Source organism: Natator depressus, chromosome 1 (assembly GCF_965152275.1).
Source record: "Natator depressus isolate rNatDep1 chromosome 1, rNatDep2.hap1, whole genome shotgun sequence".
NCBI lineage: Eukaryota > Metazoa > Chordata > Testudines > Cheloniidae > Natator > Natator depressus.
The window spans coordinates 261,330,791-261,355,774 of NC_134234.1; the positions used below are offsets into that span (position 1 = coordinate 261,330,791).

The 24,984-nt window shown below is 47.5% G+C and overlaps 1 protein-coding gene across 2 annotated transcripts in view; it reads left to right on the forward strand.

The window, feature by feature from the left end:
• The window catches only part of PDE6H (phosphodiesterase 6H), a 113,172-nt gene that overhangs the window by 32,152 nt on the left and 56,036 nt on the right, over nucleotides 1-24,984 (forward strand). The gene's annotated exons all lie outside the window — the stretch shown is intronic.

The window sequence follows — 24,984 nt, forward strand, 5'->3', positions numbered from 1 at the left end:
CATGGGGAGAAGTGGCTCAAAAACCCAACCTGTCCCATCTGACATGTGTATTTTGGCTGGCAGGTCTTCGCTGGCTGACAGACAGAAGAGAGAAAAGGACCATTCCCCTGCTCATTGCTTTTCCCGCCTCCTCCACCTCTTTCCACTCACAAACGCAGTCCGTTTTGGTACACAGCTAAACAAATCTTTCCAGCCCGCCTTAGTGACTATATTTTATTTTGATGGTTAGTTTCCTTTAGCCACTGTGCCCCTCCCCCTCACCCCCTGCCACATCCCTCTTAACACACCACTCCCCTCTCCCTGCCAGTCTGGGGTTAGATTGAGTGGCTACTTGGTGATAGGCCATACCAGCACTCTTCTGGAGCCCTCATCCATTTCTGCAGATGGAATATTTCATTTGACAAAACTGGCATATTTCAACATAACCCCACTGAAGTCAAGGCAGCTATACTGATTTACACTAGCTGAGGATCTAGCCTTGAGTTTCTAGCCCTTTCAGTTGTGGAGAAGCCCTTCCGAATTTGACTCGATGCAGCAGTGTCTGCAAACAGCCTGCAACAATAGTTCTATGAGCAGTATGAATCTCTTGAGTGTTGACACTGAGCCCCAACGATGACCATTCACATGCCAATAACAGTTTTGCCACTGATCATTTTAGCAAAATCATCTAATTTAGGACTGGTGTCTGATCTTGAGAAAAGTACCATCACATTTACCCCTTAATCTGACCTTTCCTAACCCATCCCCCCCTTCCAATCCCCTCAAACTGCCCTGCAGACACTAAAGCAACCAAATTAGGGCTCCTTCGTCTACACAACAGGAGTGGATTAAAGGTTAAATGTGTTCTAGATCAATGAAAAACGCAGGATCTAAACAATGTTTTCTGAACAGTAGGGAGCAAAACAAAAATCACAAGCAGGGAAGAGGGATCACCGGGAAGAAATAGTTTGTAGATGGCAGCTCCTTGCAGCAGAGAAAGGTTGGAGCAGGAGAGAGGCAGCAGGACACTACATTGTCAAAAATAACAGTGTAGACATGGGAGGCACTGCTTGGGCATGTAGAGAGCCCTGTGGGACTCATTCCCAGAGGTTCTGGAATGTCTTTACTCGCCTAAGCAGTGCCTCACCATCTACACAACTATTTATACCCGTGCTGGGGGTGGGGTGGGGGGCGCATAGTGTATTTACTTGACACCTGGATGTAAGTGTAGACGTAGCCCCAGAGCCTTTCCCCACTGCAGGGAAAGACTCCAGCAGCAAAGAAAGGTTCTGGTGTGGGGAGGCAATGGGGAAAGGCTCCGGCTGCACCTTTCCCCCACTGCCTCTTCCCTGCCAGATCCTTTCACTGCTGCATGTAGCTGCACACCACAGCGTGGACACAGCCTGCTTTTCACTGTGGAGTATTGCTACATCTCTCCTACATGCCACCGCAAGTGTATGCAAGGCCTTAGCGTGTGAGTCCTGAATGGGATCAGTCATCAATCCACTGCTGCTCCTCCCCCGGCTGGTTCACTGGAAAGAGTTTCCATATCATGTCATCCCCTTGTTTTCTGCGTCTAACTACAAAAAAAATACCCACTTTGTAAAAAAACCCATGTTAGTTTCTTCCTCTCCCTTAATCTGCTGTGGTTTCCTCTTCCATCCCAGCCTCCCTTGGCTTCCTCACACTCCTTGTGTCCCTTGTTTTCAGGATTGCCGACGCTTACGATTTCATCACGAGAAACATGATTCTGGCGCCTGCTGGAGTCCGTCTCACAATGCTGCGGGGAGCTTCAGCTGGCAGGCATGTAATTTCTAAGCCCAGCCTTCACGCCTCCTGGGAAAGATTCAGCCACGCAGGGCTGAAGCAGAAGCCAGGCAGAGAATTGAGATGGAGGCTTGGGGTGCATAATTCATTACTGAGATGGGGTATGGGCCCATGTGGGGCAGAGAAGGGCACAGAATTAATTAATTAGAATTTGGGGAAAGCTGGAAGCTCCACGCTGTCAGGCAGCCAGTGAGAGCTCCAGCAGGGGGGCCAGAATCACCTTCCTCTCTACATTTGGGAGAGTTGACAATACTGTAAACTGCCTCCCCCCCCCCCCCCCGCCACACACACACTGCAAATGGGTTCCAAAATCAAAAGACAAACTAAAAACACAATATAATCTTTTTTAAAAATCATGATTTGAGGGTCAATTTAATGATTTGGGGGGAGGGTCTGATTTGTGATTTTTTGGGGGTTGGCAATGCTGTGGTTTCTTACCTCCTCCCCCACCCCCTTTGCTGCTTCAGAGCGACTGCTTGCACCTTGTGTCAGTAACTAGGCTCCTTTGGGGCTTTTTAGGAAGGGAGTGGGGGTGGGTGATTACCATGAGATAAAGCCCCTTCCCCGTCCCCCCTCCCCCTCCACACACACACACACCTTCCCAAACATAACATAAACTGTCTGGAACTTGTTTGCCAGTTGCAGACAAATTCTTACAAACAGATTTAATTTATTAAACAAAAATAAACTGGAGGCTGAGTCAACTAGAAATAGAACGAGCCACTTCAGGGGTTGGGTTTTGGATGCCCTGATTTGTAATGCAGGGATGGATTGAGGCCAAGTTAAGTTAAACTCCCACTCATATATTTCCGGGGAAGAGTTGCAAAAGAGGGGGGCTCCTTCAGTGCACAGGTCTCAAAACAGCTGGTTCATTTGCTCTGGGGGCGTTTTTCTTTCAAAGTTTGCCTTAGAGCATGTTCTGGGTAAAGGGTTCTAATGAGGAGTAGTGGGTGTGCTGAACAGGAACACAGTATCCATGACAATAGACCATCCAGACATCATGTGCAACTGCTCACCTGTATAGATCCAACCTCTGAAACAGCCCCAGATGTCCTGTCTAGTCTGTCTTTTTGTGCCTCAGTTTCCCCTTCTGCTGCATGAGAATAATACTTCACTACAACAAAGGTGTGTCGTGTGTCTTTAGTTAATGTTGGCAAAGCAATCTTTAAGTGCTAAATAGTATGATTAGTTTTTATTATTAAAAGAGTAGTCAAGCATCTAGGTTTTTCTGCTTCCTGAGGCTCACAGGGCAGGGCCCACTGACAATAAGCCTTCTCAAATATCAGAGCCACATATCAGTAGATTTTGCTTAAATCTAGTTATCTTCCTGTTCTTCCTTTGGTGACCACTAGCGAGAATGTTTGGCCCTTGCCCTCTCTATAACATCCCTTCCTATAGACACAGAGAATTATCATGCCTCCCCCCATTCCCTGCCACAGTTAGTTGACTGAACATATTCAGTTCTTTCACGTGTTCTTTTTTGCTCCCATTCTCCAGAACTTTTCTGTTTTTCATTGTCCTCCTCTCAACTCTTTCCCTGTCTTTTCTGAAATGTGATACCCAGAACTAAACTCAATCCTGCAGAACCAAGTAGAATGGAATAGTTACCTCACTTGTGTTGCAGATGATACATAAAATCATAGAATCATAGAAGTACAGGACTGGAAGGGGCCTCAATAGGTCACCTAGTCCAGACCCTGGCACTCAAGGCAGGACTAAATAATAACTAGACTATTCCTGACAGGTGTTTGTCTAACCTTCTCTTAAAACCTCGAGTGCTGGAGATTCCACAACCTCCCAAACAATTTGTACCAGTGCTTTATTATCCTGACAGATAGGAAGTTTTTCCTAATGTCCAACCTAAATCTCCCTTGCTGCAATTTAAGCCCATTACTTCTTGTCCTATAATAGGTTAACAAGAACAATTTTTTATCCTCCTCCTTATAACAACCTTTTATGTACTTGAAAACTGTTACCATGTCCCCACTCAGTCTTCTCTTCTCCAGACTAAACAAACCCAGTTTTTTCAGTCTTTCTTCTTACGTCATGTTTTCTAGACATTAAATCCTTTTTGTTTCTCTTCTGTGGACTTTCTCCAATTTGTCCACATCTTTCCTGAAATGCGGGGCCCAGAGCTGAACACAATACTCCAACTGAAGCCTGTCAGCGCAGAGTAGAGCAGAAGAATTACTTCTTGTGTCTTGCTTACAACACTGCTAATACATCCCAGAATGATGGTTGATTTTTTTGCAACAGTGTTACACTGTTCACTCATTTAACTTGTGATCCACTATAACCCCCAAATCGCTTTGAACAGTACTCCTTCCTAGGCAGTCATTTCCCATTTTGTATGTGTGCCATTGATTCTTCCGTCCTAAGTGCAATACTTTGCATTTGTCCATGTTGACTTTCATCCAATTTACTTCAAACCATTTCTCTAGTTTGTCCAGAACATTTTGAATTTTAATCCTATCCTCCAAAGCACTTGCAACTCCCTCTCCCCTTCCACCATCACCAACTTGGTAATGTCCACAGACTTTATAAGTATACTCCCTATGCCAAAAAGAAAAGGAGTACTTGTGGCACCTTAGAGACTAACCAATTTATTTGAGCATAAGCTTTCGTGAGCTACAGCTCACTTCATCGGATGCATACTGTGGAAAGTGTAGAAGATCTTTTTATACACACAAAGCATGAAAAAATATCATCCCCCACCCCACTCTCCTGCTGGTAATAGCTTATCTAAAGTGATCACTCTCCTTACAATGTGTATGATAATCAAGTTGGGCCATTTCCAGCACAAATCCAGGTTTTCTCACCACCACCACCCCCCACACACACACACAAACACCCACTCTCCTGCTGGTAATAGCTTATCTAAAGTGACCACTCTCCTTATTATGCCATTATCTAAATCATTTAAGAAAATATTGAACAGAACTGGACCAAGAACAGAGCCCTGTGGCACCCCTCTCAATATACCCTTCCAGCTTGTCTGTGAACTACTGATAACTACTCACTGGGAATGGTTTTCCAACCAAGTTATGCACCCACCATATAGTAGCTCCATATAGGCCACTGGTTCTCAAACTTTCTGTATTGGTGACCCCTTTCACATACCAAGCCTCTGAGTGCGGCCCCCCCTATAATTTAAAAACACTTTTTTATATTTAACACTACTTTAAATGCTGGAGGCAAAGTGGGGTTGGGAAAGGAGCTGGGCTGTCAGCCCAAGCCCCGGCCTCCTGGAACTCACAGCCTGAGCCTTGCCATATGCGGCGCTGGCAGCTCACAACCCCTATGTAATAACCTCACAACTCCCAGTTTGAGAAGACCTGATTTAGGCTACATTTCCCTAGTTTGTTTATGAGAAAGTCATGCAAGACAGTATCAAAAGCCTTACTAAAGTCAAGATATACCACATCTACTGCTTGCTCCCTATCCACAAGGCTTGTTACCTTTCAAAGAAAGCCATGAGGTTGGTTTGACATGATTTGTTCTTGACAAATCCATGTTGACTGTTACTTATCTCCTTATTATCTTCTAGGTGTTTGCAAATTGATTGCTTGATTATTTGCTCCATTATCTTTCTGGGTACTGAAGTTAAGCTGACTGGTCTGTAATTCTCAGTGTTGACCTTATTTCCATTTTTATAGATTGGCACAATATTTGCCTTCTTTCCATCTTCTGGAATCTATCCCTCTTACATGAGTTTTCAAAGATAATCGCTAATGGCTCAGATATCTCCTCAGTCAGCTCCTTGAGTATTCCAAAATGTATTTCATCTGGCCCTGCTGTCTTGAAAACATCTAACTTGTCTAAATATTTTGTAATTTGTTCTTTCTCTATTTTAGCTTCGGATCCTGCCTCATTTTTCATCGGTGGTCACTGTCAGACATCTAATCACTACTAACCTTTCTGGTGAAAACTGAAACAAAAAAGTCATTTAGCACTTCTGCCTTTTCCATATTTTCTGTCATTGTCTCTCTCTCCTCACTGAGCAATGGGTCTACCCTGTCCTTGGTCTTCCTCTTGCTTCTCATGTATTTGTAGAATATTTTCTTGTTACCCTTTTTGTTTCTAGCTAGTTTAATCTCATTTTGTGAATTGGCCTTTCTAATTTTGTCCCTACTTGCTTGTGTTTGTTTACATTAAATCCTTCATAATTTGAGCTGGTTTCCACTTTTTGTAGGACTCTTTTGTGAGTTTCAGATCATTGAAGATCTCCTGGTTAAGCCACAGTGGTCTCTTGCCATACTTCCTATCTTTCCTACGCAGTGTTATAGTTTGCTCTTGTGCCTGTAAAAATATCCTTGAAAAACTGCCAATTCTCAAATTTTTCCCCCTTACACTTGCTTCCCATGGGATCTTACCTACCATTTCCCCAAGTTTGCTAAAGTCTGCCTTCCTGAAATCTATTATCTTTATTCTGCTGTTTTCCCTCCTACCTCTCCTTAGAATCATGAACTCTACCATTTCATGATCACTTTCACCCAAGCTGCCTTCCACCTTCAAATTCTCAACCAGTTCCTCCTTATTTGTCAAAATCAAATCTAGAAAAGCCTTTCCCCTAGGTGCTTTTTCCACCTTTTGAAATAAAAAATAGTCTCCAATGCATTCTAATAACTTGTTGGATAATTTGTGCCTTGCGGAACTAACATCTGTTAATACAACCCAACATGTCATTGACCTTTTTTGCTACAGCATTGCATTGTTGATTCAATTGGACAGGGCCAGCTTTTACATTCTGAGGGTATCTCTGACAAGGTTAGTCTTAGGGAGTCCATATCCAGGCAACTTCTATTTGGGATGTTTGTGTCTTTGCACCATGCCTTTGCATCACTGTGTGACCAAGTTGCACCATCACATCGTGATTAACTCAGCTTGAACATATTAGTTCAGTGCCACTGTCAAGGTTCCTCCCCCACTCTGAACTCTAGGGTACAGATGTGGGGACCTGCATGAAAACCTCCTAAGCTTACTTTTACCAGCTTAGGTTAAAACTTCCCCAAGGTACAAATTAATTTTATCCCTTGCCCTTGGAATATCCACTGCCACCACCAAACTCTAATTGGGTTTACTGGGAAACGTAGTTTGGACACGTCTTTCCCCCCAAAATCCTCCCAACCCTTGCACCCCACTTCCTGGGAAAGGTTTGGTAAAAATCTTCACCAATTTGCATAGGTGACCACAGACCCAAACCCTTGGATCTGAGAACAATGAAAAAGCATTCAGTTTTCTTACAAGAAGACTTTTAATAGAAATAGAAGTAAATAGAAGTAAAGGAATCACCTCTGTAAAATCAGGATGGTAGATACCTTACAGGGTAATTAGATTCAAAACATAGAGAATCCCTCTAGGCAAAACCTTAAGTTACAAAAAAGACACACAGACAGGAATAGTCATTCTATTCAGCACAGTTCTTTTCTCAGCCATTTAAAGAAATCATAATCTAACACATACCTAGCTAGATTACTTACTAAAAGTTCTAAGACTCCATTCCTGTTCTGTCCCCAGCAAAAGCAGCATACAGACAGACACAGACCCTTTGTTTCTCTCCCTCCTCCCAGCTTTTGAAAGTATCTTGTCTCCTCATTGGTCATTTTGGTCAGGTGCCAGCGAGGTTACCTTTAGCTTCTTAACCCTTTACAGGTGAGAGGATTTTTCCTCTGGCCAGGAGGGATTTTAAAGGGGTTTACCTTCCCTTTATATTTATGACAGCCACCATACCTCAAGGCCTGAAATGAATTTGAGACTCTTCAGCTGTGATGTTACCAGGGCTTACAAATGACAGGATGCACCTGTGAAAATGAGACTGTCACATGCATTTCAAAATGGTCGTGACCCTGTCCTATTAAATCACTCTCTCTGTCATTGGCCTAAAACTTTAAACCCCAAACTTAGGTCCATCTAGCTACATTGCTCAGTGGTGAAAAATTCACACCCTGTGGAGATGTAGTTAAGCCAACCTGAGGCCCAGTATAGATCCTGCTAGGTCGATGGAAGAAGTCTTCTGTCAACCTAGCTACTGCCTCTCAAGGGACTGGGTTTAGTACAGCGAGGGGAAAAAACGCTGTCGCTGCTGTGACAAGTGTGTACACTACAGCGATGTCGCTGCAGCACCACAGTTGTGCCGCTGGAGCACTTGCAGTGTGGACGTATCTTTTGTACATTTATCAACCACTTTGGTGCTCCCCAGATCCTTCTTTGCTGTACTGCTTCCTCCATAAAGGCTTTACTGTATCAAGCCATGGCTGATTTATGTGTTCCTTTGACTTCTCATAGATTTTATCTCCTAACTTGCAATCGAAATATTTTCTCTCCTGCCAAAATCTCTGATTAGGGAAGGGTTGAATAATTGCCACAAGGCAGGTTGGAAATCCGAGCTTCCCAGAAACCAGGAGAGCACTGGAGTTATTAACTGAGAAACCCTAAATGGGAAAGTCATATGATGGAGGCATATGTTCCCCTCCAGGACTCAAGAGAACAAAACTGTTACTTGTAAAGGAATGTTCCCATTGGCAGGGGACCAGCGAAGCCCAATGGGGCTAACCTGTTTAACTTGATTGTCTCCAAACCCAAGCCATAAGCATCCCTTTTGCAGATTTGATCCAGGGCAAAAGTTTGCAAACTGCTTGTGGCAGCACAATGAAGGGCAGAGGTTTTACAGGTGAAAGAGGAAGGCTAGTCATGTGGCTAAGGCCCTGACCTAGCGCTCAGGAGATCTGGCTTCGATTCCTAGCTCTGCCACGGACTTCCTGTGTAGCCCTGGGCAAATCAATTAACCTCTCTATCCCTCAGGCCATCAGCTGTAAAATGATTGCTGAGCAAAGCAAAGTCCTACACTCAACTTGATGGCATTTCTCTGTTTGGATGTAATGCAATAATATTTGAATGCCACACCCACTCTATGCCAAAATTTCAGGGAATATTCTAGGCTTCAGTGGACAGAACACTTTTGATTTTGGTGAAAATTGGCAAAACTATAAGGGGCAAATGGGGGACACATGGAGGTCCTGGCATCTGGTTAGGTCTGTAATTGTTTATAGATCAAAGAACTGGTTGATGACAGCCGTTTACACCTTCCAGTATAACAATACCCACACTCTCATCTCAGCTCTGTCCAATAAAGCTGAACACGTTGACACCCTGAAAAATGTATATCCCAGACAGAAAGAAAAGACATAATGGTGGGGAGAATGGGGGGCACACAGAACCCCTGGCAAAGGGAACAACATATAGAGGCACTAGCATGGCAAGGAATGGGGGACACATAGAGCTTCTGGCATGGGGAGAGAAAATGGGGGACAGTGATATGGGAGTAGTGAGACATACAGACCCCCTGATATGAGGACCCTGGTATGGGGGGAGGGAAAATGGGGGCACATGGAACCCCTAGGATGGGAAGAAGGAGGAGTGGGGCAACCAGAGCCCCTGGCATGGGACAAAAGGAGAAATATAGGTCAAAGAGTATCTCTGGCATGCGGGAAAGAATGAGAGACCCTAGTTTGGGGGTAGGGAGACATGGGGGACACACAGACCTTGCTATGTGGGGAACAATGAAGGATCCTAGTTTGGGGGGATGGAGGAATGGGGGGGTCACACAGACCCTGGCATGTGGGTAAAAACAGGGGGCCATGGAAGGAAGGAAGGAAGGAAGGAAGGAAGGAATGGGGCGACAAACAGACCCATCTGGCATGGGGGGAGGGGAGACTGGGAGCCACTGGTATAGGGGAAATGGGGGATATACAGAGCTCTGGCATAAGGGTGGGGGTGAGGGAGTTGCAAAGAGAGAGGTATGGGAGGGTGGCACACAGGTAGCTTCTGTGGGGAGAATAGAAGAATGCAAGGAACCCCGAGTGTGTGCAGTGAGAGCAGCATTCAGAAGCAAAAAAGCGAGCACCCCTCCAGTGTTACTTTCTGTCTCCAGTGAGTCCTTTCTTGTCTTGGCTGGTTAGAGTGTAAGCCCATCGGGATAGGGATTGCCATTTACTCTGAGCTAAGTACTGCACATACACAAGAAGAACTGATCTCTGTTGGGGCCTTTAGGTGCTATTACAGTATTAGTTCTGGTGCCCACAATTCCGGAAGGATGTTGATAAATTCGAGAAGGCTCAGAGAAGACCCCATGAGAATGATCAAAGGGTTAGAAAACCTGTACCATGGTGATCAACTCAAGGAGCTCAATCTATTTAGGTTAACAAACAAATGGTTAAGGGGTGACTTGATTACAGTCTGTATGGGCTGAGCAAATATTTGATAATATGATCTTCAGTGTAGCAGAGAAAAGGTAAAACATGATCCAATGGCCAGAAACTGAGGCGGGGCAAATTCAGACTGGAAATAAGATGTAATTTTTAACAGTGAGAGTTATTAACAACTGCGGGGAGGGCAAGGGATCACCATTCACATTGCGCTCCCCGTCAGTACCTGGCCTGGGCCAGGGCCAGGGGTGACAGGTTTGTAGAAATTTTGGTGGTGCCCAGAACCTGCCCACCCCAAACTCCGCCCCCCCAAACTCAGCTCCCCCCCCAAACCTGCCTAAGGCTCTGGGAGGGAGTTTGGGTGGGAGGAGGAGATCTGAGGTGCAAGCCCTGGGCTGAAGCAAGGGATTGGGGTGCAGGATGGGTGAGAGGTTGGGCTCTGGGAGGGAGTTTGGGTGGGGGTGGGGGAGGGGGTCTGGGGTGCAGGCTCTGGGTTGGAGTTTGGGTGCTGGGTGCAGGCTCCAGGCTGTGGCAGGGGATAGGGGTGCAGGAGAGGGTGAGGGGTTCAGGCTCTGGGAGGGAGAGCGGAGGGCTGGAGTGCGGGGTCTGGGAGGGAGTTTGGGGGCAGAAAAGGGTGCGTGGGCAGGGGGTGGGGGTGCAGGCTCTGGGAAGGAGTTTGGGTGCTGGGTGCATGCTCCGGGCTGGGGCAGGGGCCAGGGGTGCAGGAGGGGTGAGGGGTGCAGACTCTGGAATGGAGTTTGGGTTCAGGCTCCGGGCTGGGGATGGGGGTGCAGGCTCTGGAAGGGAGTTTGGGGGCCGAAAGGGGGGGGTGCAGGCTCTGTGAGGGGGTGAGGGGGTGCAGCGCTTACCTGGGGCTCCTAGGCAGGGCAGCCCGGGAGTCTCCATGTGCTGCTACCCCCCAGGCACTGCCCCCACAGCCTCCCATTGTTTGCAGGGGTGCTTGAGGCGGGACACAGACCAAGCCTGCTCAGGGGCTGAAGGGAGGGGCCAGCAGCCACATGGAGCAAGCAGGCAGGAAGCCGCTCACCTCCGCTGCGCTGCTGGTGGTGATTGGGGCCCCCAGGCTGTTTTAAATGGCCCAGGTGACTTGGGGGGAGGGGTGCATCCAGGGGCGGAAAGCGGGGCCGAGGGAGAGACCAGTGCTGGAGCCAGGCCCGTGGTCCCTGGGCAACAGGAATATTCCTGGTGCCCAGGCTCCATGGGCCCATAGAACTTGCCGCTCATGGCCAGGGAAGCTAATGATGCAACCAGCAAACCAAATTTGTCGATGAATCCTGGTCAGCTGCCATCTGCCATCCTTCTACTTTTGAGCTATTGGACCGGCATTTCAAATTCTTCAGCTTAATGTTGAGGGTCTGTCAGCAGCCAAGCACAGCGTCATTAAGCCTTAGCCACTCATCACAGTATTGATGTAATCTGTGTGCAAGAAACTCGTGTTGCTATCAGCATAGCAGGACATTATGGTATTGATGGCTTTGACCTCATCTCACACTCCCCAGATGTTAAAGATGGCCCTGCCACATATGTGCGTTCCAACATATCTGATGCTATTCCACTCTCTTCCTCCAGTTGTTACGAAGTGATCTAAGTTGGCAACTTTAGGATTGCCAATGTATATAAGCCACCAAGTGTTCACTGGGATCAGAAGATCTTCCCAACACTTGATCATCCAGCAATCTTTGTTGGAGATTCCAACAGTCATCACTCTGAGTTAGGGTATGCTGATTCGGATGACAGTGGTGAGAGTTTGATGGACTGGGCAATTAATAACAACTTTGTGTTGATTCACAATGCAAAACAATGTGGCGCATTTCTCTCAGCTAGATGGTTGAAAGAGTATTCACCTGATCTGTGCTGGGTGAGTTCACTAGATGGTCATCCACAACCAGTGAGTTGTAAAGTACTTGATAACTTCCCTCACAGACAACATAGACCATTACTCATCCACGTTGGGCTCCAGATACCCATCATTCAAAGTTCAATCAAGCTTCAGTGGAATTTTCATAAGGCAAACTGGGAAAAGTTCTGCAATGCTCTGGAACGTAGTGTTACCATTCTGTTGCATTGTATCCCAGTCAATGAAGCCTACCTCCAATTTCAAGGAGCCACTTACAAAGCTGCATGTTCAACTGTACCATAGGGCCGTCAAACAGTTTACACTCCCTGCCTGAGTGCTGATTGATTCCTGAGTCTTGCTCAGGAAATTTGAATTATCTGGTGACTCAGACATTTCAGACCATCTGATTGAGTCTCTAGACACTGCCAGACTCACTTGGTGAAAGGAATTTATGGAGAAACTTGACTTCACTTATTCCAGCCAGAAGTGCAGGAATCTGATTTGCCGGCTATTGCTGCCAAACGACCTCCAGGCCAAAATCGCCCACTGGTTAAGCCCAGTGAAGTTGCAAGCCATCAACTGAGGGTAGCCAAGGTTCAGCTGGAGAAGCAATGTAAAGCAAAGTATATGGTGAATGGTGTCATCTTCAACATCAGAATGTGGGCAGGAGTCAACTAGAGCCATTCATGGTTGATGAGCTAGATAAGGCCCTTACCTCCATCAAACCAGGCACAGCAGCAGGGTATGATAACATCTTGCCAGAATTCCTTAAGCACCTTGGACCAAAGGCGTCACAGTGCCTCACTAATTTCTATATCCAGGTCATTAATGAGAAGAAACTACCATATTCTTGATGTCAAGCAAAGATTATTGTCATTCTTAAGCTGGGCAAGGACCTTTGCAACATGGCAAGTTACTGCCCAATATCCTTGTCAGTGTGTTTTAAGGTGTTTGAGTGCTTGATCCTCCAACGAATCTCTCTAGAGGTGGATGATGTCTTGCAGGTTGAGCAGGCAGGATTCAGGAAAGGACGTAGCACCTGTGATCAAGTCTTCGCCTTGACCACCTTTATCAAAAATGGTTTTCAACAAAATCTAAAGACAGGAGCCATCTTCCTGGATTTGACAGCTGCTCATGACACTGTTTGGCACAGAGACCTTCTGTGTAAACTCTCTCGAGTTGCTGTGCATTGGTAGAGTTCTTCCTCCAAAATAGGCAGTTCAGAGTACACATGAGCGACCGTTGCAGTTCCTGGATGTGTCAGATTAACGGTCTTCGTCAAGGTTCAGTTCTTTCACCAATACTGTTCAATGTGTACATCAACGACTTGCCAGCAACACTCTTGTACAAGTTTATCTATGCCGATGACACCTGCTGCAGCTATCAATCTCAATTCTTTTCAGAAATTGACAAGGTCCTGAATAATGACATGAAGCTCATGGCAGACTACTGTTGTCAATGGCGCTTGCAGCCAAGATTTTCCAAGACAGTTTCTAGTGTATTTCATCTGCATAATGCAAGCAAAAGCCACAAGTTAAATATTTTCTTAAATGGCCAATGCCTGCAGCACGACCCAAAGCTGATTTACTTTCTTGTGACATTGGATAGGTCATTGACATACCATAATCACTTGAAGAAGACAGCAGCCAAAGTTAGCACTATTTCATTTACCCAGATTTTTGATATTGATAAACAAGGGAAAATAGTTTCACCTAGTATAATGACTCAACCACTCCCAGTCTCTATTCAAGCCTAAGTTAATTGTATCCAATTTGCAAATTAATTCCAATTCAGCAGTCTCTCGTTCTCCACCCCCCCCCCCCCCCGCCCTGTTCCTCAGATGTTCTTGTTAACTGCTGGAAATGTGCTGGAAATGGCCCACCTTGATTATCACTTCAAAAGGTTTTCTCTCCCCCCACCCCACTCTCCTGCTGGTAATAGCTCATCTTAAGTGGTCACTCTCCTTACAATGTATATTTTTTCATGGTCTGTGTGTATGTATAAAATCTCCTCACTGTACTTTCCACTTTATGCTTCCGATGAAGTGAGCTGTAGCTCACGAAAGCTCATGCTCAGATAAACTGGTTGGTCTCTAAGGCGCCACAAGTCCTCCTGTTCTTTTTAAAGTTAGCTGTGTGCTTAAGGGTTTTGCTGACTCAAGCACAATGCTCCAGAAATGTCCTACAGCCCATTCTCTTCTGTGTTTCAACTCTCATAATGGTACTTACCCTCTCAGCTCCCCATCACCTTCCACTACTGTCCCGATGTTACTGACTGGCTGAGCCCAAACCCTCTAGCTACAGCCCAGAGATTGGGAGCAGGGTATTAAACGCTAACTGAAGTTATTGTCCAGGTATTATACCTCCTGAGAAGTGAGTCTGCCCCTCTCCTGTTCATGTCTATTAGGTCACACAATCACAGTGGCTAGATACCTTGGGCCCATACCTCAAAACTGCATGTCAGAGGCTTTTGAGGAAAAGGATCGAAGACAGACCCCTTCTTTCAGCAGCACCACTGCCACCCAATGCTCCTAGTCCAGGGTCTGTTGCGGGCAGCACGCTGTGGCTTTCTGTATTGTCACAGTATTGTCTATGGCAAGGTCGGGGAGGAATGGGAAGCGGTTTTGCCCGTATTGTGGTTCAAGGATTTGTAGGTTTACATTTAGCCCTCCGGAAGACACAGAAGGAATTAAACTCACCAGTGTACATAACAAGGCTCTTTAAAAATTGTCCCTATAATTAGCTGTGTACACTGATGGGACAGTCACTGGGGAGGCTTCTTCTGCTCAGGAACATGTTTCCATAAACACAGCTCCATCTCACTTCCTGTTTTGTTTTTCTCCAGCCAGTGTGGCTGACGAGTAATCACATTACACTGTGAAAGGCACAGCAGTGCAGCTGCTCTCCCCACTAAAAGCAGTGGTCTAGCCTCCTCTGCAGTGTTCTTGCTGGGCCACTTCCCCATTTATTATTATTTATGCAGTACCACAGGTGTGCGTGACATTTATAGCATATACCAAGACAAGGCCCCTGCCATGAAGAGTTTACAGTCTAAGGCCCTGATATTGCCATGGGCTCTGCCCTGCAATGAGCCCCTGCAATGGACAGAGCCTCGCATCCATGTGGAGCCCAACTGAAGTAAATGAGTCCCCACACATAAATCAGAGTCTATAGTGTTAGAGAGCACATAATTAAAATAGCACAGCATGTGAAGAGAGGGAATAGAGACGAGAGAGGTGCAGTGCATCTCTCTGCTTGCTGTGAGTTACTCTGCCTTTCCTTGCACCATGACTTTCGCAGTGTTCTTACAAGATGCTGGCTTTGGTCTCTGAGCTGGGGAACTTTGTTTACCGCACCAAGGAGAACAAACCATGCTTTCTACTCCAGTTCTTCCCTCTGGGCCAATCTCTCAGGAGGGCCTGTGGTTTCTCAGCTCTGCAGTACTTAGGCACTTCTCTTCAAATCCACGTCCCGTCTTGAGAAATAATGTAGTGACTGTTTGTTGGGAGCTGGAGCATTTCAGGCCAAGAATGCTGAGCCAATCACAAGGCAAGCTTGCTGCATAGATGTGAAGGAGCAAAGCAGTAAGAAGGATCATAGAATCATAGAAATGTAGGGCTGGAACAGATCTCAAGAGGTCGTCAAGTCCAGCCCTGTGCTGAGGCAGGACCAAGTAAACCTAGACCATCCCTGACGGGTGTTTGTCCCACCTGTTCTTAAAAACCTCCACAGCCTCCCTTGGAAGCCTATTCCAGAGCTTAACTACCCTTATAGTCAGAAAGCTTTTCCTAATATCTACCCTCAATCTCCCTTGCTGCAGACTAAGTCTGTTACTTCTTGACCTACCTTCAGTGGACAGGGAGAAGAATCGATCACCATCCTCTTTATAACTGCCCTCAACAGATCTGAAGGCTGTTGTCAGGGCCCTGGTCACTCTTCTTTTCTTAAGACTAAAGATGCCCATTTTTTTTAACCAGACCTTATAGGTCATAGATTTCACTTTCAGCATCCCCTGCTAGTCTAGTCTTGGGACTCAGCACACCATAAGAACGGCCATACCTGGTCAGACCAATGGTCCATCTAGCCCAGTACCCTGTCCTCCCACAGTGGCCGGAACCAGATTCTTCAAAGGCAATGAAAAGAACAGGGCAACTATCGAATGACCCATCTCCTATCCTCCAGTCCCAGCTTCTGGCAATCAAGGGTTCAGGGACACCCAGAGCATGGGGTCGCATCCCTGACCATCTTGGCTAATAGCCATTCATGACCTAGCTTCACGAAGTTATCTAATTTTTTTTTTAACCCAGTTATACTTTTGGCCTTCACAACATCCCCTGGCAACAAGTTCCACGGGTTGACTGTGCATTGTGTGAAGAAGTACTTCCTTATGCTAGTATTAAACGTACTGCTTATTAATTTAATGGGGTGACCCCAGGTTCTTGTGACAAATGAAGGGGTAAATAACACTTCTTTATTTACTTTCTCGAAATCACTCATGATTTCATAGATCTCTATCAGATCCCCCCCTCTGTCATCTCTTTTCTAAGCTGAACAGTCCTTGTCTTTAATCTCGCCTCATATGGAAGCTGTTCCATGCCCCTAATCATTTTTGTTGCCCTTCTCTGTACCTTTCCCAATTCTAATATATCTTTATGAGACGGAGTGACCAGAACTACATGTTGTATTCACAGTGTGGGTGTACCATGTATTTATATAGTGGCATTATATTTTCTGTCTTATTATGTATCCCTTTCTTAACGGTTCCTAACGTTCCGTTAGCTTTTTTGACTGATGCTGCACATTGAAAAGATCTTTTCAGAGATGATGACTTTAAATTTTGTCTACATTGCAATTAAAAACCTGCAGCTGGCCCATGCCGGCTGACTTGAGCTTTCAGGGCTCAGACTAAGGGGCTGTTTAATTGTGGTGCAGACATTCAGGCTTGGGCTGGAGCCTGGGGTGGGATCTGAGTTACCCAGGAAAGGATTTTCTGTAGTATCTGGCTGGTGAATCTTGCCCATATGCTTAAGGTTTAGCTGAGTGCCATATTTGGGGTTGGGAAGGAATTTTCCTCCAGGGCAGATTGGAAGAGGCCCTGGAGGTTTTTCGCCTTCCTCTGTAGCATGGGGCATGGGTCACTTGCTGGAGGATTCTCTGCTCCTTGAAATCTTTAAACCACGATTTGAGGACTTCAATAGCACAGACATAGGTGAGAGGTTTATTGCAGAAGTGGTTGGGTGAGATTCGGTGGCCTGCCTTGTGCAGTAGGTCAGACTAGATGATCATAATTGTCCCCTCTGACCTAAATATCTGTGAATCTATGAATCTATGAACCTTGTGAAGATCCCAGAAGTGGGGCTTCATCCCAAACCCGAACATCTAAACCACAATTAAACAGAACTGCAACAGGTGCCTTGGAGGGCTGGGCTGCCTAGCAGTTAGAGCACATGGCTCTTCGTGCCCTGCTCCCCCTCCCTCTTCATCAGGCCCCAGCCCAGGGCCATTTGTATGTCAACCACTGAACATGGTAGGGGGCCTCCCAGTAGGGAGTCAAATCTAGTGCCTTGGGCTACTTCCCACCAATCTGTTCAGTTTGGGATGTGGCCCCCCAGTCCAATTTGCTGGGCAATTTGCCTCCTGTAGGGTCCTCTCTTGGGTGGCACCTTGCCAGGGTCCTAGGCTTCTTCAGGCGAGGCAGCCGCAATTTGGTGAGCGCGAACCCCACAATGTTTCTGCGGTTCGCTCACTCAGTTACCTCAGGTGCTGGAGGCTCCTAGGTCCCCTTTGCAGTCTCCCCAAGCTGGGAAGACAGTGCCTCCTCCCTGTTGGCTGCCTTGGCTCGCAGGCTAGTGCTCCTTCCCCTCAGGGAGGGAGACAGCTGGGTCCTGCGTCTCTTCCAGTCAGCCCCAAACTGAGCCAGGCTTTCTCCTTTTCTCCCTCTCTCCAGGCCTGGCATTGGCTGCGCCTGCAGGTATAAAGCTGGGCTAGCTGGGCCCAAAGGCTCCCTTTAACCCCTGCCATGCTGGCTGGCAGTTTTTCTGCTTCATCATAAAAAAACTTAGCGCAAGCTCTGCGAGCCCGAGTCAGCTGGCAAGGACAAGCCATGCTTGTTGAATTTGCAGTGTAGGCATACCCTGTGATCTCTTTCTTGAGTGGTAACAGCTAATTTAGACCCTATCATTGTGTATGTATAGTTTGGATCATGTCTTCCAATGTGCATTACTTCGCACTTACCAACATTTAATTTCACTGGCTATTTTGTTGCCCAGTCACCCAACTTGGAGTGATCCCTCTGTAAGTCTTTGCAGTAAGCTTTGGACTTAACTATATTGAGTAATTTTGTATCAGCTGCAAATGTTACCACCTCACTGTTCACTCCCTTTTCCAGATCATTTATGAATATGTTGAACAGTACTGGTCCCAGTACAGATTCCTGGGGGACCCCGCCAATGTTCTCTCTAATTTTTCCCATCCATGTGCAGAATGAATTTTGTTATGCCATATTGGTGCACATAACAAAAGTCATGTGGCAGGGTGGGGCCGAGGGGTTCGGAGTGTGGGAGGGGGCTCAGGGCTGAGGCAAAGGGTTGGGGTGCAGAGGAGGTGAGGGCTCTGGCTGGAGGTGTGGGCTCTGGGGTGGGGCTGGGGATGAGGGCCTCAGGGCGGGGGCAGGGGGTTGGGGCGTGGTGGGAGGAGGGGAGGGCTCTGGCTGCAGGTGCGGGCTCTGAGGTGGGGCCGGGGATGAGGGGTTTGGGGTGCAGGAGGGTGCTCCAGGTTGACAGCAGGGAGAGAGGACTCCCCCCAGCTCTCTCTCCCCGCAGCAGCACCTGGGCTGGGGGGGAGAGGCGCCTCTCTCTGCCGTGGTAGGTCCGGGCCGGGGCTGCGTTCGGGCCGCCCCTCTCCTGGATGCGGCAGGTCCGGGCCTGGGTTTGGGCCAGGGGAAGGGCACCCTGGCCGCAGCAGGTTCAGGCTGGGAGAGGGGCACCCCGGCCACGGCAGGTCCGGGGCTGAGTTGGGGCTGAAGGAGGCGTGCCCCCACCCCAGCCATGGCAGGTCCGGGCTGGGTTCGGGCCATCCCTCCCCTGGCTGCAGGTGATCCGGGCCTGGGTTCTGGCTGGAGGAGGGGCTTCTCGGCCACACCAGGTCCAGAGTTGACTTGGGACCAGGAGGGGGTGCCCCTCCCCCGATCCCGGCAGATCCTGGCTGGGCGGGTTCCCTGAGCACGTGAGCAGTGGCTACGCAGCTTACAGGGAATTTAGGACCCACTATTTACCTTTCTCCACTGTGAAAACTGACCATTTATTCCTACCTTTTGTTTTCTGTCTTTTAACCAGTTTTTGATCCATGAGAAATTTCTTTCTTTTCCCATGACTGCTTACTTTACTCAAGAGCCTTTGGTGAGGGACCTTGTCAAAGGCTTTCTGAAAGTCCAAATACACTAGGGGTATGTCTACACTACGGAATAAGGTCGAATTTATAGAAGTCGGTTTTTTAGAAATCGGTTTTATATATTCGAGTGTGTGTGTCCCCACAGAAGTGCATTAAGTGCATTAACTCGGCGGAGTGCTTCCACAGTACCGAGGCTAGAGTCGACTTCCAGAGCGTTGCACTGTGGGTAGCTATCCCACAGTTCCCACAGTCTCCGCTGCCCATTGGAATTCTGGGTTGAGATCCCAATGCCTGATGGGGCTGAAACATTGTCGCGGGTGGTTCTGGGTACATATCGTCAGTCCCCCCTTCCCTCCCTCCCTCCGTGAAAGCAAGGGCAGACAATCGTTTCGTGCCTTTTTCCTGAGTTACCTGTGCGGACGCCATACCACGGCAAGCATGGAGCCCGCTCAGGTAACCGTCACCATATGTCTCCTGGGTGCTGGCAGACGCGGCACGGCATTGCTACACAGTAGCAGCAACCCATTGCCTTGTGGCAGCAGACGGTACAATACGACTGGTAGCCATCCTCGTCATGTCCGAGGTACTCCTGGTCGCCTCTGTGAGGTCGATCAGGAGCGCCTGGGCAGACATGGGTGCAGGGACTAAATTTTTAGTGACTTGACCAGGTCATTCTCTTAAGTCCGGCAGTCAGTCCTATTGAACCGTCTTATGGTGAGCAGGTAGGCAATATGTCCTTCTGCACCGTCTGCTGCCAGCCAAAGATGTAAAAGATAGATGGAGTGGATCAAAACAAGAAATAGACCAAATTTGTTTTGTACTCATTTGCCTCCTCCCCTGTCTAGGGGACTCATTCCTCTAGGTCACACTGCAGTCACTCACAGACAAGGTGCAGCGAGGTAAATCTAGCCATGTATCAATCAGAGGCCAGGCTAACCTCCTTGTTCCAATAAGAACAGTAACTTAGGTGCACCATTTCTTATTGGAACCCTCCGTGAAGTCCTGCCTGAACTACTCCTTGATGTAAAGCCACCCCCTTTGTGGATTTTAGCCCCCTGAAGCCAACCCTGTAAGCCGTGTCGTCAGTCGCCCCTCCCTCCATCAGAGCAACGGCAGACAATCATTCCGCGCCTTTTTTCTGTGCGGACGCCATACCAAGACAAGCATGGAGTCCGCTTAGCTCACTTTGGCAATTAGAAGCACATTAAACACCACACGCATTATCCAGCAGTATATGCAGCACCAGAATCTGGCAAAGCAAAACCGGGCAAGTAGGTGACGTCAGCGCGGTGACGAGAGTGATGAGGACATGGACACAGATTTCTCTCAAAGCATGGGCCCTGGCAATGTGGGTATCATGGTGCTAATGGGGCAGGTTCATGTGGTGGAATACCTATTCTGGACTCGGGAAACAAGCACAGACTGGTGGGACCGCATAGTGTTACAGGTCTGGGACGATTCCCAGTGGCTGCGAAACTTTTGCATGCGTAAGGGCACTTTCATGGAACTTTGTGACTTGCTTTCCCCTGCCCTGAAGCGCATGAATACCAAGATGAGAGCAGCCCTCATAGTTGAGAAGCGAGTGGCGATAGCCCTGTGGAAGTTTGCAACGCCAGACAGCTACCGGTCAGTTGGGAATCAATTTGGAGTGGGCAAATCTACTGTGGGGGCTGCTGTGATGCAAGTAGCCCACGCAATCAAAGATCTGCTGATATCAAGGGTAGTGACCCTGGGAAATGTGCAGGTTATAGTGGATGGCTTTGCTGCAATGGGATTCCCTAACTGTGGTGGGGCCATAGACGAAACCCATATCCCTATCTTGGCACCGGAGCACCAAGCCGGCGAGTACATAAACCGCAAGGGGTACTTTTCAATAGTGCTGCAAGCTCTGGTGGATCACAAGGGACGTTTCACCAACATCAACGTGGGATGGCCGGGAAAGGTACATGACGCTCGCATCTTCAGGAACTCTGGTCTGTTTCAAAAGCTTCAAGAAGGGACTTTATTCCCAGACCAGAAAATAACTGTTGGGGATGTTGAAATGCCTATATGTATCCTTGGGGACCCAGCCTACCCCTTAATGCCATGGCTCACAGGCAGCCTGGACAGTAGTCAGGAGCTGTTCAACTACAGGCTGAGCAAGTGCAGAATGGTGGTAGAATGTGCATTTGGATGTTTAAAGGCGCGCTGGCGCAGTTTACTGACTCACTTAGACCTCAGCGAAACCAATATTCCCACTGTTATTACTGCTTGCTGTGTGCTCCACAATATCTGTGAGAGTAAGGGGGAGACGTTTATGGCGGGGTGGGAGGTTGAGGCAAATCGCCTGGCTGCTGGTTACGCGCAGCCAGACACCAGGGCGGTTAGAAGAGCACAGGAGGACGCGGTACGCATCAGAGAGGCTTTGAAAACCAGTTTCATGACTGGCCAGGCTACGGTGTGAAAGTTCTCTTTGTTTCTCCTTGATGAAACCCCCCGCCCCTTGGTTCACTCTACTTCCCTGTAAGCTAACCACCCTCTCCTCCTCCCTTCGATCACCGCTTGGAGAGGCAATAAAGTCATTGTTGCTTCACATTCATGCATTCTTTATTCATTCATCACACAAATAGGGGGATGACTACCAAGGTAGCCCAGGAGGGGTGGTGGAGGAGGGAAGGAAAATGCCACACAGCACTTTAAAAGTTTACAACTTTAAAATTTATTGAATGACAGCCTTCTTTTTTTTGGGGGGGGGGCAATCCTCTGTGGTGGAGTGGCTGGTTGGCCGGAGGCCCCCCCACCGCGTTCTTGGGCGTCTGGGTGTGGAGGCTATGGAACTTGGGGAGGAGGGCGGTTGGTTACACAGGGGCTGTAGTGGCAGTCTGTGCTCCAGCTGCCTTTGCTGCAGCTCAACCATACACTGGAGCATACTGGTTTGGTCCTCCAGCAGCCTCAGCATTGAATCCTGCCTCCTCTCATCTCGCTGCCGCCACATTCGAGCTTCAGCCCTCTCTTCAGCCCGCCACCTCTCCTCCTGGTCATTTTGTGCTTTCCTGCAGTCTGACATTAGTTGCCTCCACGCATTCGTCTGTGCTCTGTCAGTGTGGGAGGACAGCATGAGCTCGGAGAACATTTCATCTCGAGTGCGTTTTTTTTTCTTTCTAATCTTCACTAGCCTCTGGGAAGGAGAAGATCCTGTGATCATTGAAACACATGCAGCTGGTGGAGGAAAAAAAAAGGGACAGCGGTATTTAAAAAGACACATTTTATAAAACACTGGCTACACTCTTTCAGGGTAAACCTTGCTGTTAACATTACATACATAGCACATGTGCTTTCGTTACAAGGTCGCATTTTGCCTCCCCCCACCGCGTGGCTACCCCCTCAACCCTCCCCCCTCCCTGTGGCTAACAGCGGGGAACATTTCTGTTCAGCCGCAGGCAAACAGCCCAGCAGGAATGGGCTCCTCTGAGTGTCCCCTGAAGAAAAGCACCCTATTTCAACCAGGTGACCATGGATTATATCTCACTCTCCTGAGGATAACACAGAGAGATAAAGAACGAATGTTGTTTGAACGCCAGCAAACATACACTGCAATGCTTTGTTGTACAATGATTCCCGAGTACGTGTTACTGGCTTGGAGTGGTAAAGTGTCCTACCATGAAGGACGCAATAAGTCTGCCCTCCCCAGAAACCTTTTGCAAAGGCTTTGGGAGTATATCCAGGAGAGCCGCGAATGCCAGGGCAAAGTAATCCTTTCACATGCTTGCTTTTAAACCATGTATAGTATTTTAAAAGGTACACTCACCGGAAGTCCCTTTTCCGCCTGCTGGGTCCAGGAGGCAGCCTTGGGTGGGTTCAGGGGGTACTGGCTCCAGGTCCAGGGTGAGAAACAGTTCCTGGCGTTCGGGAAAACCGGTTTCTCCGCTTGCTTGCTGTGAGCTATCTACAACCTCGTCATCATCATCATCTTCTTCGTCCCCAAAACCTGCTTCCGTATTGCCTCCATCTCCATTGAAGGAGTCAAACAACACGGCTGGGGTAGTGGTGGCTGAACCCCCTAAAATGGCATGCAGCTCATCATAGAAGTGGCATGTTTGGGGCTCTGACCCGGAGCGGCCGTTCGCCTCTCTGGTTTTCTGGTAGGCTTGCCTCAGCTCCTTCAGTTTCACGCGGCACTGCTTCGGGTCCCTGTTATGGCCTCTGTCCTTCATGCCCTGGGAGATCTTGACAAAGGTTTTGGCATTTCGAAAACTGGAACGGAGTTCTGATAGCACGGATTCCTCTCCCCATACAGCGATCAGATCCCGTACCTCCCGTTCGGTCCATGCTGGAGCTCTTTTGCGATTCTGAGACTCCATCATGGTCACCTCTGCTGATGAGCTCTGCATGGTCACCTGCAGCTTGCCACGCTGGCCAAACAGGAAATGAGATTCAAAAGTTCGCGGTTCTTTTCCTGTCTACCTGGCCAGTGCATCTGAGTTGAGAGTGCTGTCCAGAGCGGTCAAAATGGAGCACTCTGGGATAGCTCCCGGAGGCCAATACCGTCGAATTGTGTCCACAGTACCCCAAATTCGACCCGGCAAGGCCGATTTAAGCGCTAATCCACTTGTCAGGGGTGGAGTAAGGAAATCGATTTTAAGAGCCCTTTAAGTCGAAATAAAGGGCTTCATCGTGTGGACGGGTGCAGGTTTACATCGATTTAATGCTGCTAAATTCGACCTAAAGTCCTAGTGTAGACCAGGGCTAGATCACCTTTGTCCACATGCTTGTCGACACCCTCAAAAATTTTAATAGATTGGTGAGGCATGATTTCTCTTTACAAAATCCTTGTTGACACTTCCCCAACATATCATGTTCATCTATGTATCTGATGATTCTGGAACCTTTTTAAAAAATCAGCGTTACATCAGCTATCCTCCAGTCATCTAGTACAGAGGATGATTTAAGCAATAGGTTACATATGCCACAGTTAGTAGTTCTGGAATTTCATATTTGATTTCCTTCAGGACTCTTGGGTGAATACCCATCTAGCCCTAGTGACTTGTTACTGTTTAATTTACCAGTTTGTTCCAAAACCTCCTCTACTGACAACTCAGTCTTCTCAGTCCTGATTAGAGGTAGGAAGGAAATGATTTTCCATCCTTTGGAAATATTTGGGATATCAAAACAATCTTCTTTCCCAAACTAGGTTGAAGTTTAAAAAGGGTTCAGCTCAATTTAGACCATTTTAATTTTTTTTTATTTTACTATAATCAGTTTAAATTTCAAAACCAAAAGTCATTTCAAACCAGCGAAACAAAACTTTTCGTTTAAAAAATTGTCAAAAGAAAACATTTTGCCAATTTTGAAACTTTTTCCCCAACATTTTTTTGAAGTAAAAAATGTAGTTAAAGCTGACCCTTGCCCAGAAAAAGTTTAGGTTTTGATGATTCAACATTTCCCAGGGATAAGAAGTTTCACTCAGAAATTTCAAACTAGTTGTATACCTGACCCACAGCACTTCTTACTGTTCCATTCCTCAGAAACCCACCCCCCGGCAACACGTCATTCCATTGTAGTCTTTGGTTCCCACCTAGTTTTGCCTTTGTACCTTAATCCAAATTAGCAGCACTTCTTGCTTTTCCAATTCTGCGCTCCCTGGCAGCTGTGCCAACGTACGTCAATCCCACCCCTGTAGTACCAAGTGCAATTCCAGCCCTAGACCTCCACATAGAAGCCCTCAGTCTAACCGTAAAACAGAAATATC